Source organism: Ambystoma mexicanum, chromosome 5p, assembly GCF_040938575.1.
Source record: "Ambystoma mexicanum isolate Mex_15411 chromosome 5p, UKY_AmexF1_1, whole genome shotgun sequence".
In the NCBI taxonomy this organism is placed as follows: domain Eukaryota; kingdom Metazoa; phylum Chordata; class Amphibia; order Caudata; family Ambystomatidae; genus Ambystoma; species Ambystoma mexicanum.
In genome coordinates this window covers 689,678,681-689,695,257 of record NC_090930.1, presented here as the reverse complement: position 1 = coordinate 689,695,257, position 16,577 = coordinate 689,678,681, and positions in this window count along the sequence as shown.

Genomic DNA, 16,577 nt, shown 5'->3' with positions numbered 1-16,577 from the left:
TGGCAGGTGCCTGTCAATTGGGGGGGTGGGAACATGAGTCGGGGCCTGCTGGCAGGTGCCTGTCAATTGGGGGAGGTGGTGACATGAGTCGGGGCCTGCTGGCAGGTGCCTGTCAATGGGGGTGTGGGGGAACATGAGTCGGGCCTGCTGGAAGGTGCCTGTCAATTGGGGGGGTGGGGACATGAGTCGGGGCCTGCTGGCAGGTGCCTGTCAATTGGGGGGCCATGAGTCGTGGCTCCCAAGTGCATGGTGCCATGTGGCCTGCCTGCAGGGCATGGTCAGGGTGGATGGTCTGCCTGCGGGGCATGGGCAGGGTGGATGGGCTGCCTGCAGGGCATAGTCAGGGTGGATGGGCTGCCTGCGGGGCATGGGGAGGGTGGATGGGCTTCCTGCTGGGGCATGGTCAGGGTGGATGGTCTGCCTGCGGGGCAAGGTCTGGGTAGATGGGCTGCCTGCAGGGCATGGGGTGGGTGGATGGGCTGCCTGCGGGGCATGGTCAGGGTGGATGGTCTGCCTGCGAGGCATGGTCAGGGTGGATGGGCTGCCTGTGGGGCATGGGGAGGGTGGATGGGCTGCCTGCGGGGTATGGTCAGGGTGGATGGTCTGTCTGCGGGGCATGGGGAGGGTGGATGGGCTGCCTGCGGGGTATGGTCAGGGTGGATGGTCTGCCTGCGGGGCATGGGGAGAGTGGATGGGCTGCCTGCGGGGCATGGTCAGGGTGGATGGTCTGCCTGCGAGGCATGGTCAGGGTGGATGGGCTGCCTGTGGGGCATGGGGAGGGTGGATGGGCTGCCTGCGGGGTATGGTCAGGGTGGATGGTCTGCCTGTGGGGCATGGGGAGGGTGGATGGGCTTCCTGCAGGGCATGGTCGCGGTGGATGGGCTGCCTGCGGGACATGGTCAGGGTGGATGGGCTGCCTGCGGGGCATGGGGAGGGTGGATGGTCTGCCTGCGGGGCATGAGGAGGGTGGATGGGCTGCCTGCGGGGCATGGTCAGGGAATATGGTCTGCCTGCGGGGCATGGGGAGGGTGGATGGGCTGCCTGCGGGGCATGGGGAGGGGTGTAGGGTGGACCCCTGTGGCGTGGTCTGGCTGCAGGGGGTGCATGTGGCTTCTCACCACACTGCTGCGTGAATCTGGGGGTACGGGAGTGAGAATTGCACGCGATTTCGCTCGAGCGAGCAGGGTACACGTATTCCTGGGGTGCGCGCAGAGTTTTATATGCGTTTTCACTGGGGCAAGCAGGGTATGCATATTCCTAGGGTGCGCAGGGACTTTTACACGCGATTTCGCTGGCGCAAGCATGGCACGCGTATTCCAGAGGTGCGTGGGGAGTTTTACACGTGATTTTGTTGGCGCGAGCGGGGTGCGCAGGGAGTTTTACACGCGATTGCGCTGGCGCAAGCGGGGTACGCGTATTGCAGGGGTGCGCTGGGAGTTTTACATGCGATTTCACTGGCGCGAGCGGGGTTCGTGTATTCCTGGGGTGCGCGGGGAGTTTTACACTTGATTTTGCTGGCGCGAGCGGAGTATGCATATTCCAGGGGTGCGCGGGGAGTTTTACATGTGATTTCGCTGGTGCAAGCGGGGTATGCATATTCCAAGGGTGCGCAGGGAGTTTTACACACAATTTCACTGCAGCGTGAGGGCTGAGTGGTGTTTTTAGCACATTTTCATGGTTGGGGGGGCTGTATGCTGGTCCACTGGCCTTTGCGCCATGTAGGGGATTTTTGCAATGATTTTGGTGCACAGGGCGGAAATGGGGGCGTAACTGGCGCTGCTGCAGGGTCGCTGCACCACTCTGCGCCACGGCTGGTTATGGATGTAAGTATCCATGAATACGCTCTGTTTGAAAATGGGTTTTGGGGCACGCGGCTGGCGCAGGCTGACACACGCTCTCTCTCTGCGCCAGCCGCGTGTGCTACTTCTGCGCTAAATTCTATGAATTACCCCCATTGTTTTTTCAAATCTGTGACAAAAGCAAACGAGTATTGATAGTCAAGAGTGACGAGTTAAAATAGAGGATATTACTCCACTTGTGCATCTCTGCAAGCAGTTGCCGAAACATGCACCTAAGCTTAGACAGTATAGTGCAGAATGGGTTAAGGGAACTGCAGATAAAATGTTTATGCCGTGACCGCAAGGAGGGTCACTATCAAAGGTAGTCCTGCAGCATATGATGACATATTTGCATGCAGCATACAAGGGAAAAAAGCTAGTCAAGCGACTAGCGAGCTTGGAACTTTGGAGAATTTACCAGGAGGAAAGAGAAGAGCCGCCTCCTACAGATTGGATCCTCAATATGTGCAAAGAGGGGGTGAGGAGCCTTCTGCTCCCCCGCCCCATCGGAAATAGAAAGTGAAAGTAAGAAAGAGGATGGGTTTTACCCATTGAGGGAGCATAAGGCAGCAACGGGGTACAGTAACCCAGCATATGAGTCACCTGTGCAAAGCAGTGATGAGGGCTCAGAGAAAATTACTGAGGAAGACATAATTCCTAAAGTCCCAAGGGACAGGGAGAGACAAGACAAGGAGAGAAGTGATCAAGCAAGCACATCTTTAGATATAGGAAGAGAAATAAAGAGATTGAAGGGAGAAAGAGATAAAGCTGATGAGTTAGCACTTCTACAGAATGAATGGATGGGTGGACAGATTTTGCTCAAACTCAATGGTAAAGGCATCGAGGATGTAAGACAAAGGGAAGATCAAGATGGGCAAGACAAGAAGGCTAAGGAAAGGGAGGAACGATTGAAGGAAGAAGAGACAAAAAGAAAAGATAGACAGAGACGAGAGCAGCTATATCAAGATTAACAGTTGAAGAAGCAGGAAAGAGCAGAGGAGCAAAGAAAACGAGATAATAGACGAAGGGGAACCTATGAGAGGGAAAGGATAGAAAGGAAAAGAATAGAAGATGAAGAACAGAAGTTAAGGGATAAGAGAATGCAAAGACGAAGGGATGAGGAGATGCGAAGGGCAAACTAGAGAAGGTATATGAAGAAAAAGGATGGAGAGAGGGTAAGGGAGGAAGCAAGAAAGTGCAGAGAGCTTGATGATGACATAGAATGAAAAAGAAGGCAGAGAGCATGCAATCTCGATCGCCTGGAGAAGGAGGTAAGGGATCCTGAACCAGGAGTAGCATGGGAGGACATAGAGGAGTTCTTCCCGGAGTATGAATCATTACCTGACCCATCTAGAGTAAATCTAGAGGACGAGTTTGACTCTAGGAGCATTGGGGAAGTGATCGATAAAGTTTATTATAATATGAAAGCCCAGAAAGAATTGAAGGGTAGGGAATAAATGTTCGACTTGAGAGTACAAAGCTATATGATGCAGAGGGAGCCTCATGTAGCATGAGGCCCCCCAAGGAGTTTTCTTTAGATAGACTCTCTCTAGAAGAGAGGGGTGACGTATGTCGTCCTGAGGGTTGTATTTCAATAGATAAGGAAGTGAGATGGTCATATTTAGACGCACCTGTACCTAGGACGTCAAAATCATTGACACAGTCAGATCAACCTAAAGGGCAACCTCATGGTGAGTGGGGGAATCGCCACCATATGTGAGCAGATTAAGGTTGTTACTGGGAAGAAAGTGGTGCGGAAATATGGTCTCTACCTTGAATAGACAGACTATGGGAGATGAGAGTGAGTTTTGAGTTTTGCAGTTTCCCTTGCTAGAGAAAGGGGAAGCTAGACCGCAGTATATACCTTGGCCCCAGATGGATAAGGATAATTTGAGGTGTAAATATCTGAGTTTAACTTCTGCACTGGGAAATGAATACATGTGTTCGAAAAGTTGAAGGGAGGGAATATCTGCGCTATAGGGGATATTAAAGGTCTCCTGATTACCATTCCTGGAGAGAGAGCTGATGACGTTTGGTCCAGAGAAGGATATGCTAGTGTTACTATGGTTAAAACTGCTCATGACGGAGCACCGTTTAATAATTGCAGAGCGGCAGTCTGGCAAGCACTTAGAGTGCTGTATCCAGACACGTGCGCTATGGGAGCTATAATGATGAAAAAGATGCAGGAAGGGGAAGACCCACTTGCTTACATTCAGGATTTTCAAGAGCAGTGGAGTTTGGAGACACACAAATCTTGCGGAAAATCTATACCTGTTTTCTATCATATATTATGCCAAGGGATGCCAGAACCTGTACAGCAGCAGCTCAAGAAGTTAGTGGGTATGGAGGTCAAACCGTGGTCAGAGATCCAGTTGACCATCGCACATTATTGCAGACTCTTGCAAAAAAAGAATTACAAAAAAGAAGATGCCAGGAAAGGCAAAGAGGCGAAGTTAGTACAAAAGAAAATATCTAAGTATGCTATTGAAGGAGCGATGATAACTAGTGGAGACGGATCAAATTCACAACAGGTAACAAACATGCCACAGGGAAATAATCAAAGGCAGTTTGATCAGGGCAATAATGGATTTGCTCCACGAGGGAGGGGAGGATTTCGAGGAAGAGGCTTTCAGAGTAATCAAGGGAATTGGCAAAACAATCAGGGAAACTTTCAGAATAATCAAGGTGGATTTCAGAATATGCAGAATGATAATTAAGGCATGCAGGGTGGACAGATGGGGAGACTGCCTCCTGTATGCTGGATATGTGGGATGACAAGGCACTTTGCTCGCACGTGTAGAAGTAAGGTTGACAAGGAGAAGTTACAGTATTGTCAACAGGAGGTATTGTACATAGGGGAGTTGATTTCGCATGAAGGAAAAAAGGTTACTCCTGAGGGAGCTGAGGCCATTTTAAAACCACAAAGCCACACATGATAAAGCACATGCAAAGATTTCTGGGATTATGTAACTTTGTCAGAGCATGGGTCATTGATTATAGTTCATAAACAAGGCCTTTGTTACAAGCTCTAAAGAAAGCACAGGATATGCAAGAGAAAATTGTCTGGACTGAGGAGATGGAAGAAAGATTTGAGGAACTGAAGAAGGCAGTTTGTACAGCTCCAGTTTTAGGGATTTCTAATTATGATGAGGAATTCTTTTTGTTTTTGCATACGGATGGTACCGTTATGGTAGCAGTCCTTACACATAGAATTACATTGGGGTACAAGCCCCTTGCATATTACAGTGGTATTTTAGACCCAGTAAGGAACGGTCATTTTCCATGCGAACAATCTTTGGCAGCCACAGTGTTTGCCATAGAACAGGCTGCAAGTATAGTGATGGGATGCTCTATGAAGTTGTTTGTTGAGCATGCATTATTTGCTATCTTGGAGAAACCAAAAGGAACATTGACTTCCCAAAGGGCTTCTACCTATGAAGTAGTCATATCGAATCCAGTAATCAAAATAGTCTGATACATAATAGTGAATCCTGCCAGGTTTATAGCTGAACCATTGGCAGAGGATGAGCATGGGCACGACTGTTTGAACTATGAAGAGTTCTATGATGAGATCCGTAGGATAAAAGAAAATGCCTTGACAGGGGGAGAAATTGTTTTTATTGACGGTTCTTCAAGGATTGATCAAGATAATGGGAAGAGATACACAGGTGCCGCTGTGGTAAAATACACAGCCAATGGGGCATTTCAGACATTGGTAAGTGCACGGCTCCCGTCTCACTATTCAGCACAGGCTGCAGAGTTAGTGGGGCTGATAGTCACGCTCAAGAATCATGCAGACCAGGAAGTAATGGTGTACAGTGATTCCGCCTATGTGACGTCAACAGTGCACACAGGATTAGCACGTTGGAAATGAGGGGCTACCTCCGAGCAGATGGCACTCCAGTGCAACATGCTGCTTTATTGGACAGGCTTATAAGAACACTACAACTCCCGGTAGCCATCACAGTCATTAAATGCGCAGCTCATACTGAAAGGGAAGATTTTATCTCACTTGGAAAACAGGCAGCAGATGATGAAGCCAAGAGAGCTGCATGTTTAGAGGATATAATGTATTTTGATATGCCTAATGTGAATGAAAAAATGGTGGTGATGACGAGTGTGTCTGACTCATATCGCAATCTTTCGAAGACACAATTAATAGTGATTCAGGGAGAAGCACCCCAAGATGAGAAGGATCTGTGGACGCGAAGAGGGTGTTCTTTAAACCCCTCTGAAGCATTGTGGCAACAAGACAGCACTGGTAAACTGGTGATGCCTGTAGCCTAGTGCAACTATTGCAGATGAATGGTTTGTACTAAATTTGTTAGAACACATTGCATTCTATGTAGTGAACTGCATTGTGTGTCAAAAATTCACTGCTGGGCGTACCCTGCGCATAGTTAGGGGAGTTATTCCGAGACCTACTGCCCCTTTTCAGCATTTGCATATCGATTATGTCGACATGCTGCAAGTATGTAATGGGTATAGATGCATGATTGTAGTAGTTTATCCCTTTTCACAATGGATTTAAGCTGGTCCATGTACACATCCAGGGGCCGATTCATGGAACAAAAGTGTGCCGAAAATCTCAGCGCAAGCAGGCGCAAGGAGGTGCAAGCGTGAGAAAGCAAGCGCATGCACACGCGTGCGATTTAAGGAAGGTGCTGCGCTACTTTCCCACTGGTTGTGTGCCAAATCCGTGCATGGCGCACGTTGGCGCACACATCTCCAAACAGCGTGCGCTAAGCACACAGCGAAAGCGCACATAGCGCAGCGCACACAACAAAAGTAGGCGGAACAGGGGGGCATAACACGCGGAATGGGGAATAACGCATGAAAAAGAAGGCGTAACGGGGGAAGTACTGCTGGGAAGTACATGGAACACCCACAGGCACGCGAACCACACGTATTCATGTAATCGAATAGGGCTAACCCGCGCACAGGCAAAGACACGCACAGGCCTAAAAATGTTCGCCACACAAAGGCAGGCGGTAGCGTCCCTGCGCATTACAAAAGTGTGCACAAATAAAAAGCACGCATATACTGAGTGGGGTACGTGTATTTCAGGGGTGCGCGGGAAGTTTTACACGCGATTGGCCTCGGTACGTGTATTTCAGGGGTGCGCGTGAAGTTTCACACGCGATTTCAGCAGGGTACGTGTATTTCAGGGGTGCGCGGGAAGTTTCACATGCGATTGGCCTGGGTACGTGTATTCCTGGGGTTCGCAGGAAGTTTTACACGTGATTTCAGCAGGGTACGTGTATTTCAGGGGTGCGCGTGAAGTTTCACACGTGATTTCAGCAGGGTACGTGTATTTCAGGGGTGCGCGGGAAGTTTCACAGGCGATTGGCCTGGGTACGTGTATTTCAGGGGTGCGCTTGAAGTTTCACACACGATTTCAGCAGGGTACGTGTATTTCAGGGGTGCGTGCGAAGTTTCACAAGCGATTGGAGCAGGGTACGTGTATTTCAGGGGTGCAAAGGAAGTTTTACACGCGATTGGCCTGGGTACGTGTATTTCAGGGGTGCGTGGGAAGTTTCACACGCGATTTCAGCAGGGTACATGTATTCCTGGGGTTTGCGGGAAGTTTTACACGCGAAAGGGCAATGCCCGTGCGCGATACGTCACAGACGCGGTTACGCGCTAAGGGCCTTTGGTCCAATGAAATTGCGTACGTTTGCTGATGCGCTTCTGCGCTAAGGGCCTTTCCTCGAATTACACGCTGACGTGCAATTTTTTCACGTGCCAAATCACTCCGTATCAAGCTGGCCACGCGAAAACACACGGAAGACCACGCTCCTGCCCTGAAGGCCATTTTCCTGCCCCCCAGAGCCCCGAGCACGCTCCCACCTGCCATCTGCTGTTGCCTGACTGCCTGCTGTCCACGTGCCCTGCTATTTGGTGCCTGCACATCAGCCATCTGCAGGGGTCAAGTTGCTGTGTCCACCCCTGCTGGAACAGAAGACTCCCGACTGGGAAACCATCGCTCCACAGCCCAGCCCCAGGACCCAGTTGCCCACCCACGCCTGCCTCGGGGGTCGCCATGTCGGGGCAAACACCATCTGAGACCACTGGCGACCCCCAGCCAGAGGGGCAGAGGGCCACCAGCTTCAGTCAGAAGGAAGTTGGTGTCCTGGTGGAGCATGTCCTGGAGCATTATGATGCCCTCTTTGGAACATCACGCGCCAACAAGGAAGGACGGGATAGGATCTGGGACGACTTTGTGGTTGCCATCAACGCGGAGGGGGTGGCAACCCGCAACATCAAGCAAGTCAAGAAGCGCTGGGAGGACTTGAGGTCCAGGACCCTCATAAAGGCCCGGCACCTCGTGGAGGGGGGCCGGGGCAGCATGAGTACCATCCAGATTAGGGTCCTGGAACGCATAGGCCCATCGGTCGGTAAGTGGCCAAGCATTGCTGTGTGAGACAGGGCATGTTGCAGGGTGCTGGTTGTCTGATACTTGCCTGTATGTGTGACATAGGCCATGTACGTATGTGTGTGTGCAGGGACATCATGGTCATGCATGTGAGACCAGTAATGTGTGAACCACATGGTAGGTGCATGTATTACAATGCAACATGCAGAGCAGCATGCGGAATGCACACATTAATGCATGCCTGTCTCTGTTATTGGTCATGGATGGGGTGTGAGAGATGGGTGCTGCAGTCATGGACATGTATGGTGTCCATGTCTGTGTGTCTGACTTGCGTGTCTGTGACTTGTAAATGCCATGGATGCATGACACATGTCTGTGACAATGTTCAGATTCACTGTTGTAGCCTACTCATCCTTTGAAACCAGCATTGTATGTTTGAAGAGTCCCTTGGACATGTATGCTAATGTTCATTGCATGCTCCATGCCTATTACTGCATGTGTTTTGCCTGCACTGACCCATGTGTTGTGGAGGGACATGATGGAAGTGATGTTTGACAGTGCCACTCATCTGCTATTGCTTCCTGTCTAGGGGACCATTGTACATTACCCTGATGCTTGTGTTCTATGTCTCCCTCTACACAGCAGCAAGTGATGAAGAGGGCGGAGATGGCGCTGTGGAGCAAAGCGGCGGGGATGCCCCCACCGGCCGGCGACGCAAGGCCCAGTCACCCTCCCAGAATTTACCATCGTCCGGGAGTGAGGGGACTGGTGCTGCGTCTGCCACTACGGCTGCAGCGGAAGGGGTGGGTGAGCCCCCACAGGGGCTTGCAATAGCGGAAGACGGTGTGGAGCCATCCAGGTTGGTGGTTTCCACAGAGGAGGAGGAGGCCGCTACTGTGCCGCACATGGGGCCTGGTGGGGGTGGTACCACTGGTGCAAGTGGTGCAGTCCAGGGGCAGGGGCAGGAGGCAGCACAAGTCACCGTGGAGGGGCCTGTGCATGTCACTGTCCCTGACACTGTGACTGTACCACCATGCACCAGCAGGGATGCCCCATCCCAGGCCCGTCCTCAGGTAGGGGGGATGTCCATGTCATCTGACACTCCTCTACCTGCGGACGAGGGGGCCCCTTGCCGTATGGAGAAAGTCCTGATTGGTGTCGCGTTGCGCACGCGTGACATTCGTGATGACGTGCGTGCTTCCCGGGGGGAGCACGCACGTCATCACGAAGAGCAGCGTGCCAACGTGGCCCAGTTGGGAGTGTCCATGGTCGGGGGTTTTGTACATGTGTCGGCCACTCTGGCGGCCCTCTCTTCCTCTGTGGAGACTATGCGCCAGTTGTTCTCCATGCCGTCTTCCGGCCCAGATGCCACCAGGGCCCCCTGTGGACCTGTCCTGACCAACGCAGCCAGCTCGGTGGGGATCCCATCCCTGCCACAGTCGGGAGTCGTGGTCCAGCAGGGGTGGACACCACAGCAACTGGACCCCAGCAGATGGAGGATGTGCCGGCAGGGCACGTGCACGACGGCGTCAGTGGATTCCATCAGCCTGGATGCCGTCGTGCTGGCAGAGGCAGTTGCGTCGGAGGCAGCGGCAGGCTCAACGTGGGAGGCATCATGGCTCGGGGCCATCTACATCAGAGGAGCAGGCATCGGCCGGAGGGCAGAAGGACCCTGGAATGGGAGTGTCTTCCGTGTGGCAGCGGTTGGGCCAGCAGATAGGTGCGGAGCAGCGGCGGGCAGAGGAGGCACGGCTCACAATGGTCAGGGCGGAGAACTCCATGCGCAGGGCGCTGAGGCGGGCTGAGTGCCTCGAGGGAATTCGCAGGGAGTTGGAGGTGGACATGGCGTTATCCGTGCGAGAACTCGGGGCCAGAGAACAGGCCCACCTTCAAGACATTGAACCGGAGTTCGATGATGCCCTGGCCCATGACATCAACAAGTGAGCCTTTGGACTTGCCCGCCGCCATTGTATATAGTTCATTAGTGTTAAGTTTAATTTCTTTTTTCTTTCATTTGGGGCGCATGGACTATGCCCCACATTTTTGTATATAGTTAGTCAATAGGTAGGTTTCATTGTAGGTTTCATTTATGTCGTTGGGCTCATGGACCCTGGATTTGCTATTTGTACATAGTTTTACAGTGGATTTTTCTCCTTCATCTTTTTTTCTCTTCACCATGAAGCAATGGATATTACGCTTTTCTTTCACTTCGGATTTGCTTTGTTGGACGGTGACTTTGGACACATTTTCATTTGGATTAATTTGGATTCTCATTTTATTTATTTATCATTTTTTGGGACATGCTGCATTTTGATTATTATTGGCATTATTGTGTGTTTTGATTTCATTCCCTTCATTTTGACTTGAATACATTTTTGTTTCTTACTTCAATGTGTGGTCTTCTCTCATTGGTTTCATGCATATCACAATGTGGGTTTTCTCAGTCATGTGTTGCCATTGTGTGGGTCTGACAGACTTGTACTCATGCGCATACTGCTTATTTATGATCTATCATGTAATGGGGATTTCAATTTGGAGTGGATGTAAAGCTTGGTTGGGTGTTTGGACTGGGGTGGCGTGGGGTGGGATTTGGGTGGCCATAAGAGCCAGGGATCTAGATTGTGATGACGTGTTGGCTGGGGGACATGTGTCAGGGCCTGCTGGCAGGTGCCTGTCAATGCTGGGGGGGTGGGGGTGCAGGGGAACATGTGTCGGGGCCTGCTGGCAGGTGCCCCTCACTGCTGGGGGGGTGGGGGTGCTAGGGGACATGACCAGGGGTGCAGGGTAGTCCCCTGTGGTGTGGGCTGCCTGCAGGGGCCGTGGAGGGGGTAGAGGGGACACCTGGGAGGACCCACACTGCCAATTCACGTGTAGGATTCCCCGCGCACCCCCGAAATATGCGTTCCCCGCTCTGGCAGCAAAATCGTGTGTAAAACTTCCCGCGCACACCTGAAATACACGTACCCTGCTGAAATCACGTGTGAAACTTCCCGCGCACCCCTGAAATACACATACCCAGGCCAATCGCGTGTAAAACTTCCCGCGCACCCCTGAAATACACGTACCCTGCTGGAATCGCGTGTGAAACTTCCCGCGCACCCCTGAAATACACGTACCCAGGCCAATCGCGTGTGAAACTTCCCTCGCACCCCTGAAATACACGTGCCCTGCTGAAATTGCGTGTGAAACTTCACGCGCACCCCCGAAATACACATACCCAGGCCAATCACGTGTGAATATTCCAGCACACCCCTGAAATACACGTACCCTGCTGAAATCGCGTGTGAAACTTCACGCGCACCCCTGAAATACACGTACCCTGCGGAAATCGCGTGTGAAACTTCCCGCGCACCCCTGAAATACACGTACCCTGCTGAAATCGCGTGTGAAACTTCCCGCGCACCCCTGAAATACACGTACCCAGGCCAATCGCGTGTGAAACTTCCCACGCACCCCTGAAATACACGTACCCTGCTGAAATCGCGTGTGAAACTTCACGCGGACCCCTGAAATACACGTACCCTGCGGAAATCGCGCTTAAAACTTCCCGCGCACCCCTGAAATACACGTACCCTGCTGAAATCACGTGTGAAACTTCCCGCCCACCCCTGAAAGACACGTACCCAGGCCAATTGCATGTAAAACTTCCCACGCACCCCTGAAATACACGTACCCCACTCGCACAGGGCCTATCGCGTGTGAAACTTCCCGCGCACCCCCGAAATACACGTACGCTGCTGAAATCGCATGTGAAACTTCCTGCGCACCCCTGAAATACACGTACCCAGGCCAATCGCGTGTAAAACTTCCCACGCACCCCCAAAATACACATACCCTGCTGAAATCGCGTGTGGAACTTCCCGCGTACCCCCGAAATACACGTACCCTGCTGAAATCGCATGTGAAACTTCCCGCGCACCCCAGAAATACACGTACCCTACTCGCTCAGGGCTTATCGCGTGTGAAACTTCCCGCGCACCCCCGAAATACATGTACCCTGCTGAAATTGCGTGTGAAACTTCACGCGAAACCCAGTAATACACGTACCCCGCTCGCACAGGGCCAATCGCGTGTTAAACTTCCCGCGAACCCCAGTAATACACATACCCCGCTTGCCGTGCTGGTACAGGGTTAGCGCAGCCCTTTGCGATGGATTGGGGATTTTGATGGCTTTTCCCTGCACAAGGGGCGTTCTTGGGGGCGTAACTGGCACTGCTGCAGTGTCGCTGCGCCACTGTGCACCACGGCTGGTTTTTGTAGCTAAAATCCATGACTACGCTGTGCGCGGAAATGGATTTTAGCGCATGCGGCTGGTGCAGAGATTCGCACGCGCACACTGTGCGCCAGCCGCAGCCGCCACTTGTGCGCTAAATTCTATGAACTACCCCCCCAGACTCTACTTGTGCAGCAAAATTCTTAGTGCAAGAAGTATTTCCTATATGGGGAATATGTGAAGTATTACGATCAGATAATGGTCCTCCTTTTGTGAATCAGACTTTTGAACAGATTGGCTTGTTGCTTGGTATAAGGTACACGTTTTCTTCTGCTTATCATCCACAAGGGAATATCTGTGAATGGCTCAATGGCTTGTTTAAAGAAAGAATAGCCAAATTGAAGCTTACCTTGAAGAAAGGGTGGTTGCATTGCCTACCACTTCCATTATATATATTGATAAACCAACCAGGTTCAGACCACCATCTTATCCCCCCACCAAATAGTGACAGGGAGATGAATGAAGGCACCCATCCCTCACGCCTCCATCCAGAGTTAGAAGTGATGCCCAGCCAACAAAAGAACTGTTAGGAATGGAGCTACGTGACTACTTAATTCGCAACCATACAAGGAAAGTGGGACGAGCCCCGCTTTAACACTCCTTTTATCGTGGAAGACATCACACCGTCTGCAGTCAGAGTGCAGGGCAGACGCACTTGGACTTTTTTTGGTGACATAAAGATTTATGCTGGAGAAAACCCTTTGCCCCCACCACATCGGAAGAAAGCATCGCGGAAGAACCTCAGCACGTGCAGACAAGGTCTATGACGAGGAAGAAGGATGCAGAAGCTGTGTAAAGATGAACAGTTAATTGGACTGTGGCTTGTTTTCAAACACTCTGTGCAGTATTTTCAGAGTTAAGGGAAGATATTTGTTCTTGAGCCACTGGAGTTTGTGACATTGGAGGGAGGCATACTTAAGACTTGATAAGAGGAAAATATGCCAGAACTTGAGTTTGTCTTTCACAATTGGAAGAGGGTACAGTACACTGATTCATTTCTCACTGATTTCCTGTTTGGATTTAATTATGGTGATGCCTGATGACAACATTACACGGATCATTCTTACTTATTTTGAGGTCGTATTGTGCGCATATCCTTCGATTTTGGGGAGAAGTACTAGTATCCTGTTTTCCTGTGAGATCCTAAAAATAGCCCAGTTGTGAGAAGATTGCTTATAGTTATCGTTGAACAAATTCTACAGCTTCCTGAGTACAGTGGGGAAAATACAAATGCCCCTATCCACTGACAATGCACATAGACTGGTCAGTCTGGTCTTGTATTACCTGGTTGAAGAGTGTCCACAACTTGTCGGAAGACACACTGATGTGCGTACATTTCTAAGATATCCAAGAAACAATGCAGCATTAAATGAGATTCTGAGAGACATCATACTCCAAGTAAATGCTTACTCTGCGAGAACTCTGAGATCTGAATTAGGCTTTTTCTTCTAGGGACAGATCGAGGAATTGTTGGCTTAAAAGAACTCTTGTTTTATGCTGAAATAAGATAATCATGTCATCCAGAGAACGGCCGATTATAAGAGTTCACTGGGACTTTTTACTCATTTTCCAGTAAGCATTCGGTTATCCAAGGAAGGGTGTCGAGTGAGATTAGCAGTTTCTGAAGCAGTACATCACGTGTCACATTAAAGTTTATTTTTTCATTCCTTAGGCACTAAAACGGGAAACATTAGTATCAACGTTATCATGTCAGATCCAGAGAGACGTTCACGTTGTGTAATAAATCGATGATGCACCCTGACTTACCTCTGTGTTATTTATGCATGCATCTTGTTCATAATAATATTGCTCTCGCTCATGGTACGAACTTCCTATTACTTAGACCGAAATGGAGTAAAAACTCATGACAAGCTTCCTGAGCAGAAGGAAGGTATAAACGTGACAACTACTAGGCAGACAAGACCCTATGTGGTTATCCCCATTCCAAAGAATAATGAGGAATCCCCTAAATCTGAGGTAAATGTTACTGACAGTCAGTCACATGCTTAAGGCATTTTAGAGGTTATTTTTGGACGCCAGAAGCAGGTTTTACACGGGAGACAAAAGAAATGGATGTTGGAAAATGAACCTACTCAGTTAATGCATGCAACTAAACCTAGTCCACTGACGAGTGTTCCTAATATTGTTCCAGTTAGAATGAGTTATGCTGCCATGTTGTATGAGATAATCATGGCAGATCATGAGAGACAAATAAGACATAAAAAAGATACCGTGGAGGATGACTTTGGGCTAAATAATTACCTGGATAGTACAGCACATTTGGGAAACAACATATGGTATCAATATATTAGGGAAGTGGGAAGAAGAACCTCTAAGGAGGAATGCTTTGTATCTGCACTGCTGCCTTATAGTATGGGGAAGTCCAAGATCTTCATAGCTATTGAAATAGATGTCCAGACAGCACATTGTCTTTCACACATAGCACTTTGCAGAACCAGAGGCCAGTTAATGGGTTGAGACGCTTATCTCAAACGGGCAACTGAATGGACAGATCCAGATGAAGATGACTATATCCAAGATAAAAAAACAAGAAACAGAGCTCACACAAAGAATAATGTGATCAGATATGAGAAGCCTGAAGTGAAAGGAGCTGGAATCAGATGGGAAGTAAACAAAAAACTGGAGAGTCCAGGGAAATCTGCAGAAGAAATCCGTAGATGGAAGAACAGAGGTCAAATGAAGATCTGGGGATTTGTGCTATCACCAGACAGATGGGAAGAAGGAGTGGTGATCTGCGGAACCTGGGTGGTCATTGGTTGTTACGTAAACGCGTAGAGCCAGTTATATTGGACTCTTTTATGTATATTCGCCTATGACTCTTGTACATTTTATTGTGATTAAAATTACCCTTGTTTTATATTAACTGGGTATGTTTACTGCTTATCTAAATGCCATGTGAAATAAATTTGTCATGAGATCGAATGGTGAACAAGTTTCTTTTTGTCAATTTCTTTATATAATTCTTTAACCACCTTAGTGGTGGAACTAAATAGTGTGCAAGGGACGGGAGGAGTCCTATTGTGGATCCTTGTCTCTTTCTCCTCGATATAGGAGGTCTTGTGCCAAGGCCTTAATTCCTCTCTTGCACCTTAAACATTTCTGAAACCGACATTGGTGGATTTTTGAATTTTGAAATTGCTTAACATATGACAGATGTGCACAGAACATTAATCTTTTTTGTTTAGTCTGTTTTCACTGGTATCTACCAGTGTGGCACAACCTGTTGGTAGCACCCATTTTGACCTTTACAATCTCTAGAACATGTCATTTTCACGTATCAACGAGCTAACGGATAAGCATGCCACAACACTAGCTTTTGATGCTGATGAGGTGAAACGCATCCTCTCTTCAATAAAGGATACAGAAAAAACATTACAGAGCACAGCCAACCCTGATAGATTGATTTTTCATTTAGAGAAATTGATTAGAAGTGAAATCGGGTAGAAGCTGCATGCTTCAACAATTGTAGAATACTTCAAATCTCAGAGAATCCCTAGAGGTCTGAGGGTCTATTTAAGACCAACCTTGTGCAGTGAAAATGAAGCATATGTGGCTAAGTGGGATCAGATTCTCAACAAGTGCTCTTTAGACTTGATCTTCTTAACAATTGAAGACCTTTCCAAGTCATTAACATCGATTGACAGAGATCATTTCCTTGAAAACACAATTATCAGAATTTAAATCATCACAGGAGCTGTCACAACTGCTAGAGGAAATCAACAATAAGCTTGGTGGATATAAAACTGATATTGCACAAAGGAAACTACGAAAATTTAAAAGGGTGACATTTGACTACACGAATGACATTTTCTACAGTTGGCAAGAGTTCCATCAGCATCATAATATAAATAGGAACAGACCACATCATCCAAACGCACCAAACTCTGGAAACGACAGCAGTAGTGGTAGCATAGGTGAACCCATCAGACCCATCAAAACGGCAGCCACAGGCCACTAATCCAGTTGAATCAGCAGATATCCCAAACGAAAGATCCAGTGAATTACAAACAGGAAGTGCAGCAGAGTCGTCTGGGTTTTTTTTAGGTCTACGAGACATACAAAAAGAAAA